We start from the raw sequence: 24,460 nt of genomic DNA, 5'->3' as shown, positions 1-24,460 counted from the left end.
GGCGAGGAACGAAGGGGGCGTGGTTCTGCACACGCGCAAAACCACATTCGAAGCCACTGTCAGCCCAAAGTCAACGTGGGGACGTTACGGAGTCGGTGCTTTGGCGCATTCAGTGCCCCTCGCCCGTGTTATCAAGCGGGGAAAATGGCCGCGCCCAGGTCGCGCTTCCCTGTGGGGTGCGCCATGTTGGGGGAGTGATCATTCCGTACGGAGGGTGGGGAAGCCTCTAAACTCACAAGGCAGAGCAGTGTAGCCGTCTCACAGGTGGCGCAGAGCATGGGTGCGAACGTTATTCTGGGCGGTCTTCCTGGGGGAGGGGGTCTTTGCATCTGTACTCTGGATCTGTGCAATAATGTTCAGAGAAGTTGAAGGGCCTCTGGAAAGACGCAGACGTGCCAGTGGCTGTTCTCTCCTGGCAGATACCACAGGATGAGAAGGGGGAGAAGTCAGACTGGTTTACAGTCCCCTCCTGGAACATACCACGAAGGAAGAAGGGGAAGAAATTGGGGGTGTGCAAACCCTACTAGGATGTAGCACTGGGGGGAAAAGGGGAGAAGTCAGTGTTAGATTCCCCTCTGCTGTGCTTGTGGGGGTTGGCTGTGGGGGTCTGAATGCTCCCATTAGTCTACATTATCTCCCACTCCAGCAACCCCAGATAAAATAAAAGGCATAAAATAATATATCTTTTGATTTTTTCTTAATCTAAAGCAATATGGCAATAAAAGCATCTTTAGGGAACCATTATTTTTATTTCCACATAAAATAAAATCTGCATAGTGATAGTCCCTTTGAAAATGTAGTTTTAAGACAAGACCGATTCTGCCTGACTTCAGCCAGTTTGTTGTCCCTAATAGTACTTCTCATATAGAAATTCTGGAGATGCCTATACCCTTCTAGGAGATGTCACTGGGCAGAAAGAGAAGTCCCGTTGCCATTACCTGGGAATGCATACTTTTCCTTCAAAACCAAGTTCAGATATCTCCTCCTCCAGGGAATCCTCCTGATCGAGGTAGAAGGCCCTGTGCGCCGCTGAAGGCCTTTCTGAATCGTCAGGTGAGGAAGATGTTTTGAGAGGAACTGACACAGTCTCAGGTATGAACTTGCTGGATGCTCTCAGCCCAGTCACATCCCCTCTGGGTCTCAGTTTAACAGTCTGGAATGTAAGGGTGTCCTACTCAGCCTAAGACCATCTGGGACTAATTTGTGGTCTGAAAGATCCATCAATCAATGAGGGAGACCACACACCAGAGGAACCACGGATTATTTCACTCATCAAAGGAAAAGATAGAGTTATAGGATTCTGAAAACTGGTGAAGTTCAGGTGAAATATAAATGAAAGTGTTTTGGTAACATGAAAGCAAAACAAGGCCGTATGTGAACTGCAAAGTGAACCGAGTCCTGTTTTTTTGGAAACGATAAAATTAAGATAGATGTAGAGTGTTGTGTCTAAGTACCCTTATCTCTGTTCAGGTTTGAAAATCATGGCTACATTTTTGGGTCTAAGTGACTTAGAGTCTCCAGCAAGAGTAGGATGTTTCATTCGTACTGATACCGTTTTGAATGGCAGTTTTTTGATAGTCTATGATTGTAGAGAAGGAAGTTTCCCGGCAACTAAGAAAGTAGTAGTCACTCAAAATAGAGCTCTGTGTGACATTACAGCTGCAGTCCTTGGGAGAAATAATGTTTCCTGTTAATTTTGCATCTGTGATTGTTCTCCCAGCCTGATGAATGGCAGGGCAGGTTTTTATAGTCTGAGATAATTTTTGCTTTTTACAGTGTTGGACTCTCTATTCCAAATTCTCTTTCTACATCTATAAGCCTGGTCTGAGAGTTTATTGAATGAATAAACGAAGAAGAAATTGAATCAAGGGTAGCATGTCTGGCATGCAGACACTTCTATACAGAGCTCCAAGAATCACTGTTAATGAAAAAAGGGGGAGGCAGTGCCTGAATGGCTCATTTGGTTAAGCCTCCGACTTCAGCTCAGGTCATGATCTCATGGCTTGTAAGAAAGATAATCATATTAAAATGATTTCCTGATATATAAAACATTTCAGTGGTGATCTACAGGCATACCTTGAAGATATCTCAGGTTTGGATCCAGACCATTGCAATAAAATAAATATGGCAATAAAGTGAATCAAATGAATTTTTTGGATTCCCTGTGCATATAAAAGTTGTGTTTACATGGGGGCCTGGCTGGCTCAGTCGGTTAGGCCTCCAACTTTTGGCTCAGGTCATGGTCTCGTGGTTCTTGAGTTTGAACCCCACATTGGACTTCCTGCTGTCAGCGCATAGCCCCCTTCAGATCTTCTGCCCCCCCCACCCCTCCCCCTGCCTTCTCTCTTTCTCTCTCTCTCTCTCTCTCTCTCTCTCTCTCAAAAATAAATAAACATTAAAAAAGAATCATTGTTAATGTTGAACATCCTAATAGTACTACGGTTATGTTTAAAAAAATAATAGGTCATCTGTTAGACCATTTCAGAGAAGGAAAGATAGAGCCAATAAACATATGAAGAGATGTTCAAAGTCATTAGCGATCAGAGAAATACAAATCAAGACATAATGAGGTTATGTTTTACACCCATTCAATTTACAAAAATTTCATTCCGTAAATACCAAGAGGATGTGCACCCACAGGATCTTTTTGCCCTGTTGAAGGAATGTGAATCAGTGTAACAGCTTTAGAAAGTAGGCATTCCCTCCTACGGTGAATATTTACATATCTCACAATCCAACCAGTCCACTCTTAGGAATATACCCAAAAGAAACACTCTGCACAAACCTAGGATATGCATGACAATCTGTTCACAACAGCAAAACCAGGAAACAAAAATGGATGCTCATCAACAGGAGTCAAAATGAATAAACTAGAACAATGCTCAACAATATGGATGAATATTAAAGGAAAAGAGCCCTGTAATTCCCAAAAGATTATATAAAGAATAACACACTTTCACAAAATTAAAAGCTACTAGTATAAAGAACATAAATTATTTAGGATTGTGTGTAGTTGTGATAAAATCATATTAAAAAATAAAAGATTGATGAACTTGGGATTCAGGATGATATTTACCTCAGTTAAGGGGAGGCAGGGCAATGAATTGGGGGACCACATGGACAGATGGGGGTTATTGTCAAGGCCATACAATGGGTGGTAGACACATTAAGTACTAACCTTATTATTAAAACTATTTAAATTAATTGGGAAAATTAAACTGTTAGATAAAAATCTAAATATAAAAAGAGAAAGTCGGCATGGAGAAAAGTGCTGTCCTTTCCTTGAATGGGGCAAGAAAATCTTTGGCCCCAGCCTAGAGATGCCATCCAGTGGTAGGATGAGCAGAGAGGCAGGAACTCCAGACCTTGACACTTACTGTAGCCCCTGACAGAGATGCTCTGGTTCCATTACACCTGCTCAAGTGTCTTTTCTTTAGATGTCTTTCTTTCCTGACTTACCCCACTACTCTCTAGCTCCTCACCATGCTTTTGTTTTCTTCATAGCCTTCCTTTAAAACATTTTTAATGTTTTTTTTTATTATTTTGAGACAGAGAGAGATTGAGAGAGCAAGGAGGGGAGGGGCAGAGAGAGAGGGAGAGAGAGAAGATCCCAAGTAGTTTCCCCACTGTCAGCGCAGAGCCTGATGCGGGGCTCCATCTCACAAACAGAGATCATGAGTTGGACGCTTAACTGACCCAGCCACCCAGATGCCCCTACCCTTCCTTTTTACCGGAAATGATTGTATTCATGTGCTGTTTGCTCCTTTACTTGTTCACGCTGATAATGAAGTGATTTCTGCTTCTCACATAGGTGGAGTAATCAACTACTTTATTTTTGGTATCTCCACCACACATGCAGAGAGCAGTAAAACACAACCAGGTTCATCGTCTTAAAAGATTACTTATTCCCTTCAAAAGACTCTGCAAGCATCTCTGAATGACACAACTAGTTACAAAATTGACTTGGTAGGAGTAATGCAGGAAACAGTAAAAAGATGCAGAACTTATAAGTATATATAAGACCCTATTTGTTCATCCATAAAATATTTGTTGATCGCCAGTCACTGCTCTTGATGCTTGATGTTTGGCAAAACAAAACAGGCCCTAAATTCCTAGCTTCATGAGCCCAGCATCCTAGTGGGAAAGAGGGCAATAAACATTGTTTATCAAAAGTTGATAACTGCTAAAGGGGGTGGATGGGACAGTGACATGAGTTAGAAATGTGGGAGGGAGGGGAGTTGCCACGTCAAATAGATCAGTCTCCTTTTTTTTTTTTTAAATTTCAGAGAGAGTGTGAGGAAGGGAAGAGGGGCAGAGGGAGAGAGAGAAAATATTAAGCAGGATCCACGCTTAGCACGGAGCTCTATATGGGGCTGGATCCCATGACCCTGGGATCATGACCTGAGCCAAAATGAGGAGTTGGACACTCAACTGACTGAGTCACCCAGGAGCCCCTAGAGATCGGAGTTTCCTTTTAAACTCTACAAATGACTGTCTTGAATCCTGGAGCAGGCCAGTTGTGAATCTTCCCATTTATGCCAACGTCCAGTTGAAAACAAGTAAGAATGCAAGGTCAGAATATTTTCACATCTGCAGCTAAGGACATAATGATGAGCACCTCTTTGTCCTACAGTAAATACAAAAATCAGTCTTCTGATCAGTCTTGTCTTGCACACTTTCTTTTAGTAGATGAAAAATATTTCACAACATTGTAACATATTATCTGTCTCCCACTGACAGAGATAGAACACTTCATGAAAGCATCAGGTTCAATGGCTAAGCAGGAACCTCAGCTTACTTATTCTACACCCAGCTTTTAATTTTTATTTTATTTTTTAGGTTTTTTAAATTTTTTTTAATGTTTATTTTTGAGAGAGAGAGAGAGAGGAAGAGAGTGCAAGCAGGGGAGGGGCAGAGAGAGAGGGAGACACAAGATCTGAAGCAGGCTCCAGGCTCAGAGCTGTCAGCACAGAGGCTGATGCGGGGCTCAAACTCATGAACCGTGAGATCATGACCTGAGCCGAAGTCGGACGCTCAACTGACTAAGCCACCCAGGCGCCCCTTTAAGTTTTTTTTTTAATTTTTAAGTGATCTCTCCAACCAATGTGGGGTTCAAACTCACAACCCTGAGATCAAGAGTTACACACTCTGCCAACTGAGCCAGCCAGGTGCCCCTACACCCAACTTTAAAAAAAATGTTTTGTTTTATTTATTTTTGAGAGAGAGAGAGAGAGAGAGAAAGAGAGAGAAAGCAGGGGAGGGACAGAGGGAGAGGGAGACACAGAGTCTGAAGACAGGCTCCAGGCTCTGAGCTAGCTGACAGCTCAGAGCCTGATGCAGGGCTTGAACTCACGAACCATGAGATCATGACCTGAGCCAAAGTCAGATGCTTAACCAACTGAGCCACCCAGGCACTCCCCTACACTCAGCTTTTTAATGGAAAATTTTTACATTATACAAAAGTTGAAAGAATTGTGCTATGAACATTCAAATGCCCTCCACCTGGATATAATAACTGTTACCTTTTGCCACATTTGCTTTATCTTTTTATACATACGTACATACATACAGGCCCCATCATTTAAAAATGATGTCCAGGGGAGCCTGGGTGGGTCAGCATCCAACTCTTAGTTTGGGCTCAAGTCATGATCTCATGGTTCATAAGTTCAAGCCCCATGTCAGGGTGGAAGCTGACAGCTCAGAGCTGGGGTTCTCTCTCTCTCTCTCTCTCTCTCTCTCTCTCTCTGTCTGCCCCTCCCCCCTCTCAAATAAATAAACTTTTATAAATAAATAAATAAAAATAATGTCCAAAGAAAATTATTTAAGTCATTGAAGGTTGTATTCAGCTGATGGGCATTAGGTAACACCCTGATTGAAGCAGGATTAGGGTTTTTATAAGGGAAAGTTGAATATGTATCTTTGCAGTTTGGGCTTAGGTGATAGTTTTGTGTACTTTAAGGGAAACTCACAGTTAGAGGGTTGCTCTTGTTTTTGTTCCCCTCTCTCGATGAGAGCCACATACCAGAAGAACAGCACTTTCTGAGAATTATTTTTGTAAGCCTTGTGGCTTATCTGCTAGTCAAAGTTCATGCTGGAGGGGAAGGGATAGATAATGAAAGGAAGAAAGAAAGAAAGAAAGAAAGAAAGAAAGAAAGAAAGAAAGAAAGAAGAAAGAAGAAAGAAATAGAAAGAAAGAAAGAAAGAAAGAAAGAAAGAAAGAAAGAAAAAGAAAGAAAGGGAGGAAGAAAGAAAGAGGAAGGAAAGGGAAGGGAAGGACTCTGGCATGTTTGTTTTATAATACCTTTCTACAGTAAACTGTGGACATCATGCTCCCTAAAGGCTAAATACTCAGCATGTATCTCCTGAGGGACTGAATATACAAACAGATAATGGCTAGACCACATACAGTTGATCCTTGAACAATGGGAGTTTTAACTGCGGAGGTCCACTTACAGGCAGAATTTTTTCAATAAATACGGTATTGTAAATGTATTTTCTCTTATGATTTTCTTAATATCATTCTCTTCTCTAGCTGGCTTTATTGTAGGAATACAGTATATAATACAAAGCACGTACAAAATATGTATCAATCAGGGCGCCTGGGTGGCTCAGTCAGTTAGGCGGCTGACTTCAGCTCAGGTCATGATCGAGGTTCGTGAGTTCGAGCCACGCGTCGGGCCCTGTGCTGACAGCTCGGAGCCTGGAGCCTGCTTCCGATTCTGTGTCTCCCTCTCTCTGACTCTCCCGCGTTCATGCTCTGTCTCTCTCTGTCTCAAAAATAAATAAACATTAAAAAATTTTTAAAAAATATGTATTAATCGACTGTGTTATTGGTAAGGCATCTAGTCAACAGTAGGTTATTAGTAGTTACATTTGGGGCAAATCAAAAGTTATTCCACTGTGTTGGGGGAAGGGAGGTCGGTGCCTCTAACTCCTGCGTTGTTAAAGGGTCAACTGTATATGACAATAGAACTCTGACCTACAAGCTCTGTAGCAACAAGCCTGGGAAGCCAAACCGCTACCCCTGCAGCAATGGGTCTAGATAGTTAGGATCTGGTCAATGACCACCAGCCTCCTTATTTTTTGCCTCCACTCTCCACTTCCGGCTCAGGTCCAACCAGAGAAAACCAAATCTGCTCCCCAAACCAATCACCCAGGATGCCCCGCTTCTAGTTAGCTTGCCTACAGCTTCCCCATGCCAATGGCTTTGCAATTAGGGCATACCTGAAGCCTTCCCTTTTCTTACTGTAAAGTTTTCCCATTCTTCTGCTTGCCTTTGAATCTCTGCCAAAAAGCAAGTGACAATGTTGAACTTCCTTGCTATAGCAAGCTTGGAATAAATGGCCTTTGCTTTTCTCTTTTGGTCTGTCTTCATTTATTTCCACAAGGCATACATAAAGTCTTTCCTTCTTTCACTATAAAACTTTCCCACGTGATAGTGGCTGACTCCCTTGCTATAGAGACCTGTGTAGTTTCTGTTCTCATTTCGGTGATCTTTGCATATTTCCACGCTCCTAAGAACAAAGACTTTATTTTTTTTTACATAGCCACGAGCCCATTCTCACATCTAAGAAATTTAAGGTATGATTTTCAATTTAATTTAAAAATTATCATATAGTAAAATTAACTTTTTGGTGTCTAGTTCATTAATTTGAATACATGTATAGATTTGTGTAACCACCACTGCCATCAGGATACAGAAGAATTCCATCACTTCCCCCCAACTCCTTACAAACACCTCATCACGCCTAAGAAATTTAACAAGGATACAATAATATTATGTATCCCAAATTCAAATTTTTCTAATTATCCTCAAATTTCTTTCCAACTTTTTAAAATCCCAAATCCAAACAGGGTTCATGCATGACATTTGGCATTGTGCATAGCATCATGCCTCTTTAGTCTCTAATCTCTCTATAATCTAAGAGAATTTTCCCAGCCTCTTTTGTCTGTCATGACCTTGATATTTTTGACCAGCATTTGCCAATTGTGTTGTAGATGGTTCTGCATTTCTCATTGTTTCCTCATGAATAGATTCAGGTCAAAGAGCTTGGGTGATATGTCCTTCTTAGTGAGTCATGTCTGGAAACGTGTGTCCATGCATCCTGTATTTGGTAATGCTAAGTTTAACTTCTTCATTGCAAAGAAATCTTTTTTCTTTTGTATTTAATTACTTACCCGTGGGGTGATTCTTTGGGGACACTGTGAATAATCTTTTCCCTCAATGTATTAGTTTGCTAGGGCTGCCATAACATAACACCACAAAGTGGGTAGCTTAAATAACAGAAATCCATTTTCTCACAGTTCCAGGGGCTGGAAATCCAAGATCAAGATGTTGGCAGGTTTGGTTTCTCCTGAGGCCTCTCTCCTTGGCTTGCATATGGTCCCCCTCTTGCCACATTCTCACAAGGTTGCTCCTCTGTGTACCCGGTATCTCTTTGTAAATTCTAATCTCCTTTTATAAAGACACCAGTCTTGGGGCACTTGGGTGGCTCAGTTGGTTAAACGTTCCACTTCAGCTCAGGTCATGATCTCACGGTCCGTGAGTTCAAGCCCCAAATCAGGCTCTGTGCTGTCAGCTCAAAGCCTGGAACCTGCTTCAGATTCTGTGTCTCCCTCTCTCTCTGCCCCTCCCTCACTCTCACTCTGTCTCTGTCTCTGTCTCTGTCTCTCTCTCAAAAATAAATAAACATTAAAATATAAAGACACCAGTCAGATTGGATCACCTCTTTAAAGACCCTATTTCCAAATATGTCATATTCTTGGATACTGAGGGTTAGGGCTTCAACATACGAATTTGGGGGGAACAAAATTCAGCCCACAACACTCAGTAAGCATTCACAAAATAGTTTTATCATCCATTGATGATCTTTGCCTAAACAATGATTAACTTGGGGTTTGCAAAATGGCGGTTTTCTAATTCTTTATTTTTCTCTATTTATTAGTTGGCATTGTTCTGTAAACAGTTTCCTGGGGTGCCTCGGTGGCTCAGTTGGTTAAGCGTCTGTCTCTTGACTCAGCTCAGGTCTTGATCTCAGGGTCGTGAGTTCAAGCTCTGTTTTGGACTCCACGCTGGGTGTGGAGTCTACTTTAAAAGAAAAGAGTTTTCCTTCCTCTTGCATGTTTGTTTGTTGAGAATTATTATATTTATGTGCCAGCATCATAATGTATTTGCATCATAATGTGTACATAATACACAATTCGTGCTTAAGAAATATCAGTGCAATTAATGAATAATAAGTACTATCATAACATTCTACTAGAACTCCTGGACACAGTCTGTACTCATAGATTCCAGTTTCCCTCCCAAATTGCGATTTTTCATATATACTAGTCCCCTGATTTTTCTTTGTCTTGCTCTGAAACCATGTTTATTCTTACTTCTAATGTTACATCTAGATGCTTCTTGATTCTGTTGACTGGAATCATGCTGATCATTTGATTTCATTGATTTCTTTGAGTCCTACTGATGAACACTTGGATTTTCCAGTATTTTCTATTTCAAACAATGCCACAATGAACCACCTTGTACTATACCTTCCAAATATGTATAGGTGTATTCCTAGAATAGAGTCCCAGAAATGTAGTTTCTGAGCCATAATTAAATGCATTTAGAATTTGCTGAATATTTTCATATTCACCTCCATATGATTGTATCACTTTGACTACCCCCCAACTATAGATGAGAGTGTCCATTTTCCCACAACTTCACCAACAGAGAGAGTTGTTAAATTTTTAGATTTTTGCCAACCTGATAAGTGAGAAATGATATCCCAAGTATAGTTTTAATTTTCATTTCTCTTAGTACGAAAGTGATTGAGTATCTTTTCATATGTTTAAAATCATCTGGGGGCGCCTGGGTGGCGCAGTCGGTTAAGCGTCCGACTTCAGCCAGGTCACGATCTCGCGGTCTGTGAGTTCGAGCCCCGTGTCGGGCTCTGGGCTGATGGCTCAGAGCCTGGAGCCTGTTTCCGATTCTGTGTCTCCCTCTCTCTCTGCCCCTCCCCCGTTCATGCTCTGTCTGTCTCTGTCCCAAAAATAAATAAACGTTGAAAAAAAAATTAAAAAAATAAAAAAATAAAAATAAAATAAAATCATCTGTATTAGTTTTTCTCTTAATGATTTTTGTCCATGTTTAGTTCAATTAATATGATGATTCATACTAATATTCTTTGAAAATTTTAAACTCCCTTGTAGTCCTCCTTTAGCCTTATTTGGTTATGACATAATATTCTTTTAATGTACTGTTGGATTCTGTTTTCTAATGTTTTACTTAGGAACTTTTTTCTTTGATGTTTCTAAATTAGGATGCTCTAAATTTTTTATTTTTCCGCAGAACTTTACAAGTCAATATACACACATGTTAACATCACCACAATCAAGATAACAAATATTTCTATCACTGCCCCCCACCAAATTTCTTCATAAGTTCCTCCATCCTCACTTCCAAATAACCACTGATGTGTTTTCTGTCATTAGAGATTCATGTGCATTTTCTAGGATATTATAGAAATGGAATAATACAGTGTTTCTCTTCTGTCTCTGGCTTCTTTCATCCAGCATAATTATTTTGAAATCATTCAGGTTGTTCTGTGTATCACTTACTTTTTATTGCTGCATAGTATTACATTGTATGGATCCATCACAATTAGTCTATCCATTCAACTCTTAATGGATCTCTGTATTCTTCCCAGGTTTGGGCTATTATAAATATTCATGTATAAGTCTATGTGTGGACATAGCTGTTATATCTTTTGGGTATATATGTAAGAGTGGAAAGGCTGGGTCAATGGTAGGTATATGTTTACATGTTTAAGAAACTCCCAAGCTGTTTTCCAATGTACTTTTACAATTTTACATTCCCACCAGCAGTTTATGATAGTCCCAGATGTTCCTCATCCTTGCCAATGCTGGGTGAAATTGTCGTTTTAGTTTTAGCCATTTTAATGGATGTCAAGTGATATCTCATTGTGGTTCTAATTAGCATTTTCCTGCTGTCTAATGAATCTTTCTGTTTGCTTAATGGCCATTTGTATGTTTCCTAAGGAGAAAGCTTAGATTATTGATGTTAGTCTTTCTCCTTTTCCAATATTCAATATTCAATATTCAAGGTTACAAATTTCCCTTTAATACTAGAGGAGGCCAGAGACAGCAATCTCTTTGACATTGGCTATAGTAACTCCTTACTAGACATTTCTCCAGAGGCAAGGGAAACAAAAGCAAAAACGAACTATTGGGACTTCAAAATAAAAAGCTTCTGGGGATGCCTGGATGGGGTTCAATTGGTTAAGTGTCCAACTCTTGATTTTGGTTCTAGCCATCATGTCACAGTTCCTGAGATTGAGCCCTGCATCAGGTTCTGCACAGACAGTGAAGACCCTGCTTGGGATTCTCTCTCACTCCTCTCTCTGCCCCTCCCCTGCTCACACTCTCTCACTCTGTCAAAAAAGAAAAAGAAAAAGAAAAGATAAAAAGCTTCTGCACAGCAAAGGAAACAATCAATAAAACTAAAAGGTGACCTATGGGATGGAAGAAGATATTTGCAAAAGACATATCTGATAAAGGATTAGTATCCAAAATCTATAAAGAATTTCTCAAACTCAACACCCAAAAAAAAGAAATAATCCAGTTAAGAAATAGGCAGAAGACATGGACACACATTGTTCCAAAGGAGATATCCAGATGGTTAAGAGATGCGTGAAAAGATGTTCAACATCACTCATCATCAGGGAAATACAAATCAAAACCACAATGAGATACCACTGCACCTGTCAGAATGGCTAAAATTAAGAACATAAGAAACAAGAGATGTTGTGTGACGATGTGGAAAAAAGGGAACTCTCTTACATTGTTGGTGGGAATGCAAACTAGTGCGGCCAATCTGGAAAACAGTATGGAGGTTCCTCAAAAAGTTAAAAATAGAACTACCCTATGACTCAGCAATTGCACTACTAGGTATTTACCCAAAGAACACAAAAATACAGAATCAAAGGGGCACATGCACCCTGATGTTTATAGCAGCATTATCTACAATAGCCACATTATGGAAAGAGCCCAAATGTCCATCAACTGATGAAAGGATAAACACACACACACACACACACACACACACACACACACACACACAGGAATATTACTTAGCCATCAAAAAGAATGAAATCTTGCCATTGCAATGATGTGGATGGAGCTAGAGTATATTATGCTAAATTAAATAAGTCAGTCAGAGAAATACAAATACCATATGATCTCACTCATATGTGGAATTTAAGAAACAAAACAGATGAACATAGAGGAAAGGAAAAGAAAGAGAGGGAGGCAAGCCAAGAAACAGACTCCAAACTATAGAGAACACACTAAGGGTTGCTGGAGGAGAGGTGGGGGGGTGGCCTAAATGGGTGATGGTATTAAAGAAGGCACTTGTTGGGATGAGCACTGGGTGTTATATGTAAGTGATGAATCACTAAATTCTACTCCTGAAACCAAGATTACACTATCCGCTAACTAACTAGAATTTAAATAAAAACTTGAAACATATAGAACAAATAAACAAAAACCCCACAAATTTCCTTTTAAACATTGCTTTCACTGTATCCCACAAATTTTCATAAGTTGTATTTTTAGTTTTTGTTTCCTTCAAATATATTTTTAAGTTTATTTATTTTGAGAGCGAGACAGCATGCAAGCAGGGGAAGGGCAGAGAGAAAGAGGGAGAGAGAGAGAATTCTAAGCAGGTTCTGCACTGCCAGCACAGAGTCCAACACAGGGCTTGATCCCGTGAACTGTGAGATCATGACCTGAGCTGAAATCAAAAGTCAGACGCTCCATCTACTGAACCACCCAGACTCCCATAAATACTTTAGGATATTTTATTTTATTAAAAAAAATTTTTTTTAACGTTTATTTATTTTTGAGACAGAGAGAGACAGAGCATGAACGGGGGAGGGCCAGAGAGAGGGAGACACAGAATCTGAAACAGGCTCCAGGCTCTGAGCTGTCAGCACAGAGCCCGACGCGGGGCTCAAACTCACGGACCGCAAGATCATGACCTGAGCCGAAGTCGGCCGCTTAACCGACTGAGCCACCCAGGTGCCCCACTTTAGGATATTTTAAAGCTATCTTTCTATTAGCTATCTTTCTGTTTCTGGTTTTATTCCATTGTGATATAAGATCATACTTATTATTTCTATTATTTTAAACCTGTTAAGGTGTGTTTTGTGACCCAAAAAGTGGTCTATCATGGGGAATGTTTCATGTGAGCATGAGAAGAATGTGTTCTGCTGTTATTGGATGAAGTATTCTAAAACTGTCAATTAGATCCAGTTTATTGATGGTTCTGTTCAGTTCAACTATATCTTTACTGATTTTCTCCCTGTCAAATCTATCAATTACTAAAAGAGCGGTGTTGAAGTCTCCACCTATAGTAGTGGATTTGTCCATTTCTCCCTGCTGTCTGTCCATTTTTTCCTTAGGTATTTTGATGCTCTGTTGTTAGGTGCATGCACACTGATTGTTAGGCCTTCTGGGAGAATTGACCCTTTTAGCACTATGTAATATCCCTCTTTATCCCTGATAAATGTAATTGTATTGAAGTCTGTTTTGTCTGAAATTAATATAGCTACTTCGTCTTCCTTTTCATTAGTGTTAGCACTTCTATTTATATATTTAAACATAGTTATACATGTTATACATGTATACATGTTACACATTTACACATGTTAAAATGGGTTTCTTATGGACAACAACATAGCTGGATTTTGTTTTGTTTTTTGTTTTTTTTTTATCCACTCCAAAAGTCCCTGTATTCTAATAGGTGTCTTTAGATCATTCACATTTAAAGTGATTACTGATATACTTGGATTAATATTTACCATGATTAACTAATTAATTAATTAACGTTTGGGGCACTTGGGTGGCTCAGTCCGTTGACTGTCCGACTCTTGATTTTGGCTCAGGTCATGACCTCATGGTTCATGGGACTGAGCCTCACATTGGGCTCTGCGCTGATACAATTCTCTCTCCCTCTCTGCCTTTTCCCTGCACACACACACTCTCTCTCTCTTTCAAAGTAAATAAACTTTAAAAAAAAATTTTAAGAAGTATTTACCATATTTTGAACTGTTTTCTATTCATTGCACTTGTTATTTTCCTTTTTAAAAATCTTTCCATAATTTTTGCCTTCTCTGCTTTTAATTGATCATTATATATTATTCCATTTTCTCTCATCTCTTAGCAAACCAATTATACTTCTTTTTAAAATTTTTAGTGGTTTCCCCTGAGTTTGCAATATACATTTACCACTAATCCAAGGCTACTTTCAATTAACACTATACTACTTCATGGGCAGCGCAGGTCTTATAGCTAAGTATTCACAATTCCTCCCTCTTGTCCTTTATACTGTTGCTGTCATTTATTTCATTTATCTATATGTTATAATCATGTAACACATGATAACTATTATTATTTTGAATAAGTAGCTGACTATTAGATTGATTTAGAACAAGAAAAATAAAATAGTTTAACTTTGTAGGGGACAAAATCCTTTTTCCTCTACCCTCTTTTTTTTAAAAATTTTTAATGTTTATTTATTTTCGAGAGACCGAGTGTGAGTGGGGGAGGGGCATAGAGAGAGGGAGACAAAGAATCTGAAGCAGGATCCAGGCTCCGAGCTGTCAGCACAGAGCCTGATGCAGGGCTCCCAAACTCATGAACCGTAAGATCAAGACCTGAGCCGAAGCCGAACACTTAACCGACTGAGCCACCCAGGCGCCCCTCCTCTCCCTTCTTAAATTGTGTACCTGGGGCCCTGCTAATTAAACTGACCAAAAGAAAACCAGATTAACAGGAGAAACAGTTATGGAGCCTGCCTTTCAAAGCAGAAAGAAGTGAAGACCCCAAAGAGATAATTAGACCTGGGGAGTTATATTCCATTTTAACAAAGGGTAATTGAGTGTAGAGAAGAAATTAAATAAAGGAAAAGGAAATTTGGTCTTGGGATGGGGGAATAAATTGTGGGAAGGTGATGGGCAAATAAGGATTGTTTAGTAAGGTTTGTTATGCAGACTCAAGTTATCAGGTGAGAAAGGAGTTGTCTCCAGCATCTTTTTTCCTTTTCCTAGTATAGGAGAGGAGGACACCTTTACAAATGGAAATTTCCTTTACAGAAAAGAAATCTATGCCCTGCTTTCAAATGGAAATCTGGAAGGCAGAGAGCTAATTGCTTTCAGCTCAAAACACTCCTTAAGCCAAATTGGTATATTTGGGGTTGGCATATCCCAGTTCCTTTGAACTTCATTGATTCCTCTCCAGCACTCTGCTTTTTTAATGTAGATCTTACTTTCAGACCTATATTATTTTCCTTCTTTCTGAAGAACTTCTTTTAATGTTTCTTGCAAGGTAGATCTGGTGATGAATTCTCTCAATGTGTGTTTGCTGGGAAAGTCTTTATTTCTCCCTCACTTTTGAAGGGTATTTTCACTGGTTATAGAATTCTAAGTTGTTGGGTGTTTTTTTCTTTTAACACTTGAAAAATTTCATTCTGTTCTCTTATTGCTGGAATGCTTTCCAAGAAAAAAGTCTGATATAATTCTTATCTTCGTTCCCCTATAGATAAGATGGCTTTCCCCGCTCTGGATTCTTTCAAGATTTTCTTTCTGCCATTGGTACTTCAGTTTGAATATCATATGCCTAGGTGTAGATTGTTTTGGTACTTATGCCATATGGTGGTCACTGAACTTGATGAATCCGTGGTTTGGTGTCTGCCATAAATTTTGTAAAATTCTCCGTTATTATTTCTTCAAATTTTTTCTGCTTCTTTCTCTCTTTCTTCTTCTGATTTTCCAACTGTGCATATGTTACACCCTTTATAATTGTCTCACAGTTCTAGGATATTCTGTGTGGGGTCTTTTATTTGATATTTTTTTCTATGTGCATTTCAGTCTGGGAAGTTTCTATTGATATTATCTTCAACCTCACTGATTCCTTCCTTTGCTATGTCCAGTCTACTTATGAGCCCATGAAAGGCATTCTTAATTTCTGTTACAATGTTTTTGATTTTTGGCATTTCCTTTCAATTCTTTCTTAGGGTTTCCACGTCTCTTCTTGCAATACCTGTCTGTTGTTACATGTTGTCTGTATTTACCATTAGGATCCTTAACATACTTATTTTAACTTTACATAGTTAGTTTAAATTTCCTAGATGATAATTTCAAACTCTATGTCATATCTGTGTCTGGTTCTGACGCATGCTTTGTTTCTTTAAACTGTTTTTCTTGTGTTACAGTGAATACTCAGCACCCAGGAAGAGACAAGCAACATGCACTCAGGGAACCAGGAAAGACTGTTTATTTCACACAGGTGCCAGCCCAGTGGAGTCACCTCCAAAGGCTGAGCATTCTGCTCAGGTTTTACTGATCTTTTACACATATCTGTTTCCTGACCGCTGGCTGATTTGAGAGGCAAGCAATATTGCAGAAGCCAAAAGCATACAAGGGGAATATCTGGCCTCAGACATCTGGCTGGTCCTTTTTAATCTGCTTTTAGCAGCTTTCCTTCTCACTTGCTTTTAGCCTGCTTTTATAAGTTTTTGTTGAAAGCTTGACATGATGTGTTGGCTATCGGAGGTGTATGGGCCTTTAGTGTGAAGTTTCATGTGAATCTTGCTGCATCCACACGACTCCTGAAACAGAATGCTGTGGGCACCAGTGACAGTCACAACAAAGTTTATTACAATGAGAGGCAAGGCCAACGGATCGGGACCAACACTCTTGATAAGAGTGCAGCCCTGAACAGCCGGGGCACAGAGTTTTTAAAGCCGATCACATCGTTTTATCATCACCTGGGAACAGAACAAAGAAAGTTTCCAGATGAGTCAGAAACAGTTGCCAGATGAGTTAGAAACAGTTGCCTAATGAGGTGTTTATTTTAGACTTTCTGCCTCTAAGTTGCAACCAGTGGATCTCCTTGACCCTGCCTCTGATGCTCTTTTCTTTGGACTTTTTGTTTCCTTAATTGGTGAAGCCTAATTTACAAGAGTATGAGGCATAGTTTACAAGAGTAAAGCAAGGCTGTTATCTCTTAACCTTCAGTATCAACACAAAGCTGTTATTTTTCAAGCAATAGCACTGCTAGGAATTTACCCAAGGGACACAGGAGTACTGATGCATAGGGGCACTTGTACCCCAATGTTTAGAGCAGCACTCTCAACAATGGCCAAATTATGGAAAGAGCCTAAATGTCTATCAACTGGTGAATGGATAAAGAAATTGTGGTTTATATACACAATGGAGTTCTACGTGGCAATGAGAAAGAATAAAAAAAAAAAAAAAGAGGTTAGAGTGGAAGAGAGCCAAAGCATAAGGGACTCTTAAAAACTGAGAACAAACTGAGGGTTGATGGGGGGTGGGAGGGAGGGGAGGGTGGGTGATGGGTATTGAGGAGGGCACCTTTTGGGATGAGCACTGGGTGTTGTATGGAAACCAATTTGACAATAAACTTCATATATTGAAAAAAAAATAAAAAAAGAAAATTCAAAAAAAACCTCTTCACTATCAATAAAAAAAATGTAAACAAGTATGGACCTTCAGTTTATGATATGCATGTTGAAGTCTTTAGGGGTGATGTGTGCTGGTTATTGTAAAACGTATTGAAATGCATCAGAAAAAGATGAGTTGATGAGTGGAAAGAGGGTGTATAAATGAGTATGAGAGATAAATATAATAAAATGTGTTTTTATGCACACCCACTTTAAAATTCTTTCAACTTTTCTTTATGTCTGAAAAAAATGTTCACAATAAAAAGTTGGAATGAATGTGTCATACTGCATACAATTGTTTCTGATTAATTTTTTCTACATAATACTTCTCATATTGTTGGGTCTCACTGTACATTGTTCATTTTGACTCCTTTGGTGAGCATCTGATTTGTTTCCAGGTTTTTATGTTGTGAACAGGCTTTCATGAATGTCCTTTTACATGTTTTCTGGGCATGTGGGCAAGAGTTTCTCTTGGGGTTACTCCTAGGAGTGGACTCGCAGTGTGGTGAGGTATTTATAGAAGGGGATGCCAAACAGTTTTCCAAAGTGGCTTCACTAATTTACCCTTCCATGAATAGTGTAAGAGATCTTGTGGGTCCACACCCTCACCAACATTAAGTCTTGCCCAATTGCTTTATTTTTGCCAAATGAGAGGGTATATATGGGATCTCACTGTGGTCTCAATGTGCATCTCTTTGACCATTAATGATTTGCTAATTTTATTTTTTCTGTTTTAGCTTATACTTAATTCCTCTGTGGATATTTTTTTCCCTTTTCTCCAATTTGGGCTGAAAGCTTAAATAATCGGTTTCAGTCTTTCTCATTTACTAATAAATTTACTTTGTGATATGAATCGTTGTAAGTGTATCACTTTACACATCACATGGATGATGTTGGTCATCTGTTTTAATTTCCTCCTTAACCTAAGTATTCCCTTATGGCATAGTGCAAGGAGAATTTTTTTCAGCATGTTTCATTTATGTATAAAAATGTGCATTCTCTGTTGAGTACAAAATAAAGATTGAATGTTGACATACACAATATCAAATTTTTAAGTTGTATTATTCCAATCTGTATACCTTACACATTTCATCCCTTGACCTGTCCATTTCTGTGAGAAATATAATTCTTATGCTGTAATTGAATATTTGCAAAAACTTCCCTTTTGTATCAGTTTTTGTTTTATATATTTTAAAAGCATACATGCGTGCACACACACACACACACACACACACATAAATGCTCATGATTGGTGCATTCTCTCAATGACTGTATGCTTTTAAATGAAGAAATCTGTTTATTTCTCTTAAAATTCATCACTTTGAAATCTATTTTTTCTAATATTAACATTATTAGTTGTCAATATTCTATCCATTTGTTGTCCTCATTAAAAAAAAATTGGCGTGCCTGGATGGCTCAGTTGGTTAAGTGACCAAATTCGGCTCAAGTCATGATCTCACAGTTCATGAGTTCAAGCCCCCCCCCCCCCCCCCCCCCCCCCCCCGTCAGGCTCTGTGCTGACAGCTTGGAGCCTGGAGCCTGCTTTGGATTCTCTGTCTCCCTCTCTCTGCCCCTCCCCCACTCGCACTCTGTCTCTCTCTCTCTCTCTTTCAAAACTAAATAAACATTTAAAAATTAAAAAAAAAAAACTTTTCAGGAGCACCTGGCTGACTCAGTTGATAGAGCATGTGACTCTTGATCTTGGGGTTGTGAGTTCAAGCCCCATGTTGGGTGTAGAGATTACTTAAAGTCTTTAAATTTTTGTTTTTAATGTTTATTTATTTTTGAGAGAGAGAGAGAGAGAGAGAGCAACAAAGCGCAAGCAGGGGAGGGGCGGAGAGAAGGAGACACAGAATCTGAAGCAGGCTCCAGGCTCGGAGCTGTCAACACAGAACCTGAGGTGGGGCTCGAACTCACGAACCCCGAGATCATGACCTGAACTAAAGACAGATGCTTAACCGACTGAGCCACCCAGGCACCCCTAAAAATAAAATCTTTAAAAGAAAGACTTTTCATGATGAAATAGCATACCAAATCCCCATGTACCTGTCACTGATTTTTAACAGTTATCAACATTCTGTCTTTCTTGTTCTTCTACCCCTCACTCTTCTACTCCTCACTCGTGTCCTCCCTTGTTTGAGTATTTGAAAGCTGATACCAGACTTCATATCATTTCACCCATATACTTCAGGATGAATCTCTAGCATCTAAGGATACTTTGCTTTCATTTTTTTATTCATCTCCTCCTCCTTTTTAGAAGTTTTTATTTAAGCAATCCCTATACCCAAAATTTGGGGCTCAAACTCATGACCCCAAGATCAGGAGTCACACGGTCTCCCAACTAAGCCAGCCAGGCATCCCCCTTCTTTTAGCAGAACCATCACACATAATAAAATTGACGTTACCATTATCAAGCTAACAAAATTGACATTATTGCTGTTTTTTATACATGTCTGTATGCTAGCAAGCTTCTAAAGATTCAATTTCTTCTTTTATTTTCTCACTCAACAAACTATTATCCAATCCAGGGCTGTGGGAGGGACAGAGGAGTACTTGGTCATTAGAGAGTCCAGTCCACTACTGTCCAGAATGTTGAACTGGGGTCCAAAAAGGATGTGACTGGTCTGAGGGCACAAAGATGGAGAATACCAGAGCTCAGGCCTAGGTCTTTTCAAAAAGCTTTCTCCACCTGCTGAGTCAGAAGGGCCTTCAGCTGGTGTGGCCTCTCCTACCCCAGTCAGGGAGGGCTTCCCATAAGAGATATGTGAACTGGGTTTTGAAGAATGTGTAGCAATTCATCCTTTGAAGACATAGTTACCTCTGCACCGGAGGGTCAATGGCATCTCCGTAATTTCCATATTTGAGGTGTTAAGGGGCAGCAAACACTGTGGAGCAGTGTTGAAAATTTGTGGTAATTGCTTCACCTGCATAATTATTACTTAGGTTTTATTTCATAAGGAGGTATGAATAATAGAGTGACCTAGAAGATGCTTTTATTGACACATTACATTTAGATAGAGAAAACAACCATTGACATATCAATGTAAAATTTATTTTTTCTGATGCCTATTATTATTTTAGTTGAGGTGGTTTGGCTGGTGTAGGGGCTGTTTGAGATTACAGTCACCTTTAGGCCCTCACTCCCCTGCCTAAGGTGGTGGGACTAGATGCTACGACTCAGACATTTCTCCCCTCTCCTGTGGTTATCTGGGGGGTGGGGGACTATATGCTCCTACTGCATCCCTTCTAGAACACTCTATAATATCACCCAGGGGAGGCTACTATTGTGACATTTCTCCCCTTCCCCCCAGTATTACCTCTCAGAGTCACTTAGGTTCTCACTCTGTTTTCATTAGTAATGATTCCCCTCTCCCCTGTGCTCTGTCCCTTAGGCGCCCCATAGTGTCTCCAGAAGAGCTCCAGAGCATAAATCCAAAGACTCCTGTCTCCAAGAAGTCTACTCAAAGAAGGGCTGGCCACCTCTTCCCAGGGCAGCCCCACTGTTCTACTTAGATGGAAGGCAAGTTTCTTCCACCATACGGCATGGACACCCTTCCAAGATGGCAGTCCCCATGGAGCAGCGCCACTTGCGAACAGTCATATTCTGAGCCCAACAGAACTGGGGATGGTAAGGAAACTTTCACAGACTGCTCGGTAACTGCGCCCTGTTGACTGCAGACCGTAGCTTCGCAGGTGCTTTTGAGCATGCGCACCAGACACCCGCCCAACCCATTCCTCCCTTGGACGCCGTGCTATTAAAAGTCAGAACTCAGAAGAGAAGGGGTTTTCAGGGGCATGCGGGTTAGTACTCGAGCCGGGCTGAGGTGAGTTTTCAGTAGTTACCTCTCCTGGTCTACTGTGCTGAGTTATGCAGATCATCAGTGTTGGTGATGGGGCTTGTGTGGATTCAGTGTTGGGGTCTTTTACATTGGATGCCCAGCTAATTGTTATTCAGCTTTAACTTTTTCTAATGTAAGCCTTAAGGCCTCACATTTCCATATAAGGCCCAAAAGATGTATTATATGGTATTATTGTTCATTTCCAAATATTTCAAAATTTCAGTTACGATTTTTTTTCATTTCACACATGTCATTTGAAGTGCATTTCTATTTGCAATAAACAGTTAATCTGTTACTGATTTCTAACCTAGTTTCTCACTTTGTAAGAGAATGTGAATTGTGGCATGAATGTTTCTTGAAACCTGTGGAGTCTTGCCTTTATGATAAAGTCCTTTGCATCTTCCCATAAATATTCCATTTATTGCTTTAAAAAAATATGTGTTCTCCAGTTGTTAATTCTGGTTTTCAAAACTTGTATACTCTCTCTGGTCTTTTGTCACCTACTTGCTCTGTAGAGGGCAGTGTGACAGTGATTTTGTGCATTTCGTTTTGCTTGTGTCAATTTTTGTGTATTGTTTGAAACTTATGAGGTACAGGTGTGTATATTTTTACATTAGATATTGCTAGTTGACTCTCAAAAATTTTATATACATTATATTACATACATATATATACGTATACATATACAGTATATTACATACATATATATGTATACATATATATGTATGTATATATGTATGTATGTACATATATGTATATATACATATATAAGTATATATGTATATAATATGTATATATATAATATATATTACATACCCAATACATGTAATATATATGTATACATACATACAGATTTATGAAATATTCATACCAGCAATGTATAAATACCCCATTTTCCCAAATCCTCTCCAGCACGGAATGATGTTGTACTTTTCATTTTTATCATTCTGAGGGGTGAATAATTATACCTAGTTCTGTGTTACTTTTTCCACCTCTCAGTGAGGTTGAACATCTTTTCTGGTTAATTGGGCCTTAGATTCCTTCTGTGCATTCCTGTATCCTTTGTTCATTCTTCTCTCCCTCCCCTGGCTTTTACATATTGAACTTTCCTGTACTCCCTCATTTGAACATCACCAGTGTTATATCTATTCCTATATGCATTAAGATCAATGCCTGGACATTTCCCTATATTTTACTGGCTGATTTATCCTTGTTTTGATTGCATTCATTGTTATTGTAAGTTTTTAATTTTTTTAACTTTTAAAAAATTAATTAATTTATTTATTTTTTGAGAGAGAGAGAACACAAGTGGGAGAGGGACAGAGAAAGGGAGAGAGAGAATCCCAAGCAGGCTCCATGTTGTCAGTGCAGAGCCTGATGCAGGGATTGAACTCACAAACTGCAAGATCATGACCTGAGCTGAAGTCATAAGCCAGACACTTAGCCAACTGAGCCACCCAGGCACCCCTAATGTAATTTTTAATATCTGCTAGTTCAAAGACCCTATCAGTATTTCTTTACATAATTTTCTTGGCTTTTTAAATTCCATATAAGAGTTTGAAATTGTTTTACCAAATTGGAAAAGAATTGGAATGCTGTTTGGCACTTCATTACTTCAATAGGGTTAACCTTGAAGCAGTGAGGTCTTTATTTTATTATATTTCTGTCCAGGGATATGGTTTGTCTCTCCATGTGCTTAAATTTTGTATCATATTCTAAAATAATAACTATTAGTTTTCTTATTTTGTGTCCAGTACTATTCTTGTATTTTGTAGGATTTTTTAATGTTTATTTATTTTTGAGAGGGAGAGAGAGAGAGAGAATGAGAGAGAGAGAGAGAAGTACAGACAGAGAGATGGAGACACAAAATCAGAAGCAGGCTCCAGGCTCTGAGCTGTCAGCACAGAGCCCAATGTGGGGCTCGAAGTCACAAGCTGTGAGATCATGACCTGAGCCGAAGTTGGATGCTCAACCAACTAAGCCATGCAGGCGCCCCATATTTTGTGGGATTTTTAGGTGTTTCGTTTGTTGTCATTATTGAAGATAGAATTTTTTTCTCTCCATATGTTTCAGTCTGCTGTACTTATTTTCTTGTATCCCACCACCTTAATGAAATTCCTTATGCTAATCTTCTGAGTATACAATGATACGACCTGCAAATGGGCTAAATGGGCGGTGGGCATTAAGGAGGTCACTTGTTGGGAGGCGCCTGGGTGGCTCAGTTGGTTAAGCGTCTGACTTCAGCTCAGGTCATGATCTCAGGGCTCATGAGTTCAAGCTGTGCTGACAGCTCAGAGCCTGGAGCCTGCTTCCGATTCTGTGTCTCCTTCTCTCTGCTCCTCCCCTGCTCGTGCTCTGTCTCTGCCTCTCTCAAAAATAAAAATAAACATTAGAAAAGTTTTTAAAAAGGAGGGCACTTGTTGGGATGAGCACTGGATGTTATATTTAAGAGATGAATCACTAAATTCTGTTCCTGAAATCATTATAACACTATATGTTAACTAACTTGGATTTAAATACATTAAAAAATAACACACACACACACACACACACACACACACTGATTTTCTCTCCCTTCTCCATATTTAACCAGTTTATTTCAGTTTCATATTTAATTGAATTAGCTAGAGCCTTCAAAACACTGTTGCAATAGAAACAGCCCCATGTTGTCACTAGTTTTAATGGAAATGTCTTCAGCATTTTACCATTTAGTATTATGCTTCCTGGTGATTTCAAGACTATGATTTTTGCTGAATTTTCATAGTTTCCTTATAGTCTTGTTTTAATTTGAGAATTACTGCTGAATTGTGTCAAATATCTTTTTTATATCTGCTGATACAATTGGGATGTTTTTCCTTTGAAATTATTGATATAGTAAATAAACTGATAAACGTACCAACATTAATCATCTTTGCCTTACTTGAAAACCCAATTTGGTCATGTGGTAAATTTTTCTTTTGATACTTGCTGGATTCAGATTACTAATATTTTATTTAAGATCTTAGCATCTGTAAGAGGAAATAATCTCCAGATAATTGCTTGTTTGTTTTAGGACTATATTTTTTTCTAATGTTTATTTATTTTTTGAGAA

General features: G+C 39.2%; 1 long non-coding RNA gene across 1 annotated transcript; it reads left to right on the top strand.

Annotated features, from left to right (window-relative positions):
- The first annotated feature begins 6 nt into the window (after positions 1–6).
- Positions 7–21,811, top strand: LOC109496311. The gene is made up of 3 exons (XR_002152327.3): positions 7–280; positions 992–1,092; positions 20,923–21,811. It is a non-coding gene; the product is annotated as an uncharacterized LOC109496311 (long non-coding RNA).
- The last annotated feature ends 2,649 nt before the right edge of the window (positions 21,812–24,460 follow it).

The sequence above is a fragment of the Felis catus genome, chromosome X, assembly GCF_018350175.1.
Source record: "Felis catus isolate Fca126 chromosome X, F.catus_Fca126_mat1.0, whole genome shotgun sequence".
Taxonomy (NCBI): Eukaryota; Metazoa; Chordata; class Mammalia; order Carnivora; family Felidae; genus Felis; species Felis catus.
The sequence above is the reverse complement of the archived record's forward strand: the minus strand, read 5'-3'. Positions and strand labels throughout refer to the sequence as shown.